The following is a 6662-nucleotide window of genomic DNA, read 5'->3' as shown; positions in this document are numbered from 1 at the left end:
TGAGCTACTATCAGTAACAATTTTCCAATAACATATTATACACGCAAAACACTATGAAATGGACCATTCTACAGTAATTTCAGTTTTGATACTTTAAGTAAATTTTTCTGAAAATACTTCTGTACTTTTACTTGTAACAAAGTATTTTTACATTGATGTATTACATGAATATAAATTGCAAGCTGTTTTTTCTTCTTTTCTCTCCCATTAATCATCTGATGACCCCTCAGATTTATCTTGTAACACTTTGGAGGGGCCCGACCCCTCAGTTGGGAACCACTGGCCTAAACTAGAAAAAGAAAAGGTAGTAATACCACAATGTAGAAATACTCTGTTACAAGTGAAAGTACAGAATTTGTACTTACTTTATACATTGCTCGGTAGCTTGTGAATTTCTCCCTGGGCTCAATAAAGTTTTATTTAACCTACAATAAGACAAGATAATTTATTTGTTGATTTTGTATCATTAATCAGGATCTGCAAAGTAACTAGCAACCAAAGTTATCAAATAAATGTGTAATTTATAAAGTATGTATAAATGTATGTATAATGTATAAAGTACAATATTCGCCACTAAGTTGTAGTGGAGTAAGAAATATAAAGTACCTCAAAATTGTACTAAGTGTAGGCCTGCTTAGTTACTTTCCACCACTGCTACTTAACTGTATATAAAGTAGTTAAAACTGGCTAAATAATCTAATAATGTCATATTTGAAAACACATCAGTCACAGGGGGCATTTCTCGGCATAATCATCTGCATAATCACTTTTACTTTTGATGCTTTCAGTACGTTTTGCTGATAATACCTCTGCACTTTTACCTCGGTAAGATTTTGGTTTCTTCCACCGCTGTATGAAAAAAAGTCACCTGTCATCCTGCAGGGAAGTGAAGGCAGACAAACTGAAACTTACTTGACACACATTTTCATCTAGACAGACTTTAACTATTAATAGCCTATAGTCAAATTAATGCAGACCACATGTGACTGTTAGTAGTGATATACAAAGCTGCAGTGACTGCAGAGACCCATGTCAGCAATCCACATGATAAGCAACAGAGTACAGACGCATAATCCAAATAAAAGCAAATAATTATACAAAGGAAGTAATGATCAACACAGAGAAGTCACAACTCTAGATGCCCTCTATAAGGCACCAGATTAAAAGGGGAAATGAAATAGAGACAGGACAGGATGTAGGAAGTTTCCTTCTGTCTTTACTTACAACAAACCAGTGCTGGAAAGTAACTAAGTTCATTCACTCAAGTACTTTATTTAAGTACAGTTTTGAGATCCTGAGTTACTAGTTACAAAACAACCCAACAGGGGCGTAGTCGCCACGGAGAACACTGGGGTCAGGTCCTGTTTCTGGGAAATCTTATGTATTTGTTATATATACTGTATATTATATTCTTATATTTTACTATATTCTACAGTTAGAAACTCACACATGGTGGGTCGAACAGTATTTAGGGTGATTCCAGTATTTTACTTTAATTTACTTTTGTATTTGACTATTTTTAGGCCAACAACAGAAATAAAGGATTCAGAATTTCTCCATCAGAAGTTTATTCCTGGCAGCATGGAGAGGGCTTTCTTTAATTTCCTAAAAATATTTATGGACTATGTGATCTAATCATGTGGAAAATGGAGACAAAGCATTTATTTTAGTTAGAGTTTAGTTTGTTTGTTGTGGTGAGTTTATAAGCAGCTGCTGATTTCCAAAGGGATTTCCTCAACACAGCAATTTAAAAATAATAAATATAAATGAACAGCTAATCAAATAAATAAAATAAATAATATTTTAGAGACTTTCTTCTATAATACTAGAACACGCTGAAGGGTGCCATTTTGAATAATGAGAACTTTTACTTTGATACTTTAAGTGGGCTTACACTTTTTGCACACTTTACTTTTACTTAAGTACATTTTTTAATGCAGTATTTTTACATCGAAGTGTTGCTTAAGTAAAGTTACACTCACATTTGCTACTGAACTGAGCTCAAAACATATTTAGTGTCCTGTATTTTTTCATTATAACTTTATTGTGAGACAAATGCATTTAAAGTTGTCAAAATAAAGTTGTTTTTTATTCTAGTGTTGCTGGAGACCTTGCCACACTGCTTCTTTCTAGTTGTGCCAGACATCCCTCCTCTGCTTTATTGTTTTATTGTCAGGGCAAATCATCGGCGACACATTGCAGATCTAAAGTCATTCAGCAGGCATTATTGTGAGCTGCCTAAAAATCACATTTTCAAAACATTTCCTAAAATGTGTGTCAGTGATACAAAACAGGAGCAGTATTGTTGCATCTATTTAAGCTCTTATGGTTTAATTACAATATTAATAAAAACTCCTGATTCTTAGTTGTGAATTTGTAGTCACCCTGTGATTTATCACTTACCCATGATATGGTCTTCCTAAATGGATTTTCCCTGATAACAGATACTTTTGGTTGTCTCAGATTCATGTTCTAATATTTGCATAAATATTCCTGTAACATTAATACAATATTCACTGTAATTTATAGTTTTTAAGGTAGATACGTTTGCTGAAGTCTGTTTATATAAAACTATAACAAGTTTCTCTAAAATATGTTCCAGTGAACAGGCAGCTGAAGTTTCCAAAGTGTACCACCGGAGGGAGCAGTTTCACACTTTAAAGTGAGATGATACTAGAGCTTTGTAGGTCCTACATTTTATTTATAAACTTATTTTTAAAGAATACAAGTCCTTTCAGACAAACTGCAATACTGTAAATCCCTCTGCTAAACATGAGTTTATCAGGAGTCAGCTGTAAAATAGTGAGTTTTAAGAAATCTTTTGGTCTTTCATGTTGCAAATCATTAGTCAAATGTCTGGGTGATAAAAAGTGAGTTTGTGTTGTTCCTTTTTTCATCTCCCGAGATTTGAACATAACTGTGGTTCATGTAAGTATTAAAGGAGTTTATAGTGATTTATAATAGTTTTACCATCTGGACAATCACAATGATACTGTAATATTACTTCAAAGTTCGCGAGAGGAATGTAGTATACTTTTTCCTCCTATGTTTACAAGCTTTAATGAGTAAAACTTCAGCCTCTCTTGCTGTTGTATTTGTTTTTCAGAGGCGTCTGTAGCTGCTGAACCATGCAGTCTGAACTCAGCTTAGATCATCTCCACGGGCTCAATGGGGAACCGTGTGAACTGCTGCAGTTCAGGCTGAGGGTGGCGCACCAAGCCAAAGGATTGTGTCCGGGACCCTCAGAGGTCACCACGGGTCAGAGCGCAGCGCCTGACAACACACACACACACACGCACACACACACACACACACACACACACACACACACACACACACACACACACACACACACACGGAGTCCACACAGGCTGCTGCTGTTGCTGCTGCTGAGCTGCTGTCACAAATTAGGCTCGGCTGGAGGCTTGTTTATGTTTTCCTGTACAGACGTTATAGTGATACCACCGGGAACTAAACATAGACGAAATACCGACGAAGGCGGATCTAATTCTCTGAGCAGACACGCTGTTTAGTCCACAGTCATATTCTAGAGGAAATGTTTTTCTTTATGGATCGTGTGTGTGTGTGTGTGTGTGTGTGTGTGTGTGTGTGTGTGTGTGTGAGAGAGAGAGTTTGCAACAGGCCAATACGTTTTGTTTGTTTGTTTTGTTTTTGTCATGCACAACCAAACGCTTCTGTATTGAACCAACAGTGCAGGATTTGGCCACACCAGTAAACTGTAGCGATAATAAACGTGTATAATATGTTAATTCATTCTAATATTTTGAATTACAGTGTTTTATATTAGGACTGCAAATATTGGCGAAATATGACACAGTTAAGGACAATCTGGTGATCTCCTGTCTCTCCAAGCTGTTTCGTGTTCACACAGATCTCGCTGCTGTCACCTGATTGATTTCAGATCATTTGTATCTTTAACTGATCTGAATCATTTTAATATGAATGTTTTCTCGCTACTGGGTTGCATAGACAATAGTTAAACATTGATACATTAAACGGGGCTGCTGTGTTTTGGTTTACATATAAGAATATTTTCCACAAACTAAAGACTTAAAGTGCCATCACGCACTAATAACTGGACCAGCCTGAATGTGTAACAGAGAGAAAATAGTGCGTCAAAAATGCCAAAATTCAAAGTAAAAGGGATTCACGTCCTTGTTTTATTCAGTCAGGCGCTGTGGACAGCAGATCCACCTGCAGGAACTATACTATTTCTGTATGGTCTCATATCAGTGACGCTCAATCCTTAAAGCTCTTATTTCCTGTCGCATCATATCGTTACTAACGTGTTTTTTTCTGTTGTTATACTGTGGTTTTCCTTCCTATATATATATTTCCTTATAACAAATGACTGTACTTCCTTCCATTAACAGCCCTTTATTGCAAGGTTGAGTATTCAGCAGAGGCCCATTATACTATTAAATATTCTACTGTACCATATTGGGCACATTAGTGATTATAAGGGCCAATTAGATCAATGAAATCAAAACATATTAAAAATAGATAAAGAATGCAAATACTAATTTGTCCTACACATGCGCAAAGGCAATCTTTGACATTTTAAACAACGCAAATTAGAGAAGTAATGTTATATATTTTTGTATGTGACTATATGATATAATAATATTGCTCATAAAACAACTACTCCAGAACAATAAGCCGTTTTAAAAATCATAGCAACAATAGCACCATCTCATAGTGGTTGCCAAAAACACGTATAATATAGAAATGTGGCTTGACAAATATTTTACTCAGAAGAGCCTCTAAATCTAAATATATCAAACGTTTATTTGTAAAATCAGCTAGTTGTCAGACCATTTAACTCAATATTTTAACATCACTGTAGTGCAATAAATCCTGACGCATCATTTGGCTCCGTACTGACGCAACACTCGGCGTTACAAAGTCGGTCAGCAAAAACTTCCAGTGCTCAATTCAGTTTTTGAAAAAGCTGCAGCGCACAAGTGCCTCCACATTTCAAAGGACAAACACATAAAAAGTGTTAAAACTGCACAGTCAAGTAATTGGATTTTATGCCCCCGTCCCGCTCGCTCGCGCTTTTCTTTCCATGGTGCTCTGAAAACTCTCCAAACGCCTCAGATGTCTTGTGAGCCTTTCTTCCTCCATCTCCGCTGCTTTTTTTTTTTTTTTTTTATTCTTCGACATCGCTCACAGGATCAAATATATCTAAGCACGGCGAAAGTTTAAAACGAGATTAAAACGTTCTCAGTGGAAAGAAAGAAGACTCGGCAGCAAACTGTTTTGGCGCATGAGAGCAGTTTGAGTCTGCGAGGGGCGCACACAATAAACCTGTTGTCAACCTTGCTGTGAAAATATGTTTGAAGAAAACAGCCAATTGTTGTATGAAATGTATTCAAGTATAAAATAATGCCCTTTGTTTGGGGGGAAAAACTTGAGCAATGTGAGGGTACAAAAGTCCCCTGTGGCATTTACTAGCACCCTTTGTGCAGTTTGCGCTTTGGCGTCTCCACTTGGCGCATTACCCAGGCCCCTTTAAACGCGATTGTTTCTTTCTTTCTAATGACATTTACCGGATCAAAACATGCTGTTAATTCGATCAGAAAGCTTCACCCTTCATAACAATGGCAGTATAATTTCTCCCAAAGTTTGTTAAGTTGACCGAAATTAGGCAAATGAATAGGGGTCTCCAGGCTACCCATCTTGCAGGTGACGGGGAATAATGCGCGTTCACACCAGCTGCATTCTTCTTTATTTCTCCCTTTCTTTCACAGCATTATTAAAATTTAGGCCAATGAAACTATTCATTCGACTGAATAGACATTTTCTTATAGGATAATAGGATACAAATTGAGCCTCTCCAAAGAGTCTCCAGTGGTGGGTAACCCTCGTGTGCCAGAGGCTGCTGGAGACGCTGGCCTTGACGCAGACGACGCTCGTGTGCCAGGGCTAATCACACACCTGCCGAGGAGTCCAACAAAATAAAGAATGTAAACAAAAAGCTTGCCATCTCCCATAAAAGATGGACGTGTCACCAAGTCGTGTGAGAAACGCCGAGAACAAACGGGGGGACTCCGTCTCCAAAAGATCTCCCCTGAACTTGGCGGAACAGCCTATTAAAGGCTTACTTAATTACTCTAATGACACTGGACAGGCCTTAAAACTCGGACCGGGCTTGGATGAGAGTTAAGATCGCTTGCTGGGATTTGTAAACAGGCGATCGTGTGAGAAACGCGAGTTGGAAGAAAGAGGGTTTCTTTTTTCGCCGGCTTTGTTTTCAGTGCGCACAGTGCGCCCCGCCGGATCAGGCCATACCAACGCTCACTTCTTATTTCCCGCCTGGGTTGTTACTATGCAAATAATATTCCGAAAGTAATCACGTGTCTTTTGAACAGCCACGTGGATTAACAAAGCAGGTTTGCCCCCCTGCTAGCCCATGGCTTTAGACTTTTACTATTTCTTTAACTGATCCTAAATGCACACATTTACCCAATGCATGGCTCTAATCCCATGGAATAATTTACACCGTGAATGCCAGAGTCCCTTGGATGATCCCTTTATAAGGAGCAGCTTTTCCCCTCAAACCTCAGTCTGCTTCATCTCCTGCCAGAGCAACACATCTCTCCAACGTCCAGCTGAACAAGTTTGTCAGGAACTCGTCG

The sequence above is a fragment of the Enoplosus armatus genome, chromosome 2, assembly GCF_043641665.1.
Source record: "Enoplosus armatus isolate fEnoArm2 chromosome 2, fEnoArm2.hap1, whole genome shotgun sequence".
In the NCBI taxonomy this organism is placed as follows: domain Eukaryota; kingdom Metazoa; phylum Chordata; class Actinopteri; order Centrarchiformes; family Enoplosidae; genus Enoplosus; species Enoplosus armatus.
Note: the sequence above shows the minus strand (reverse complement) of the source record.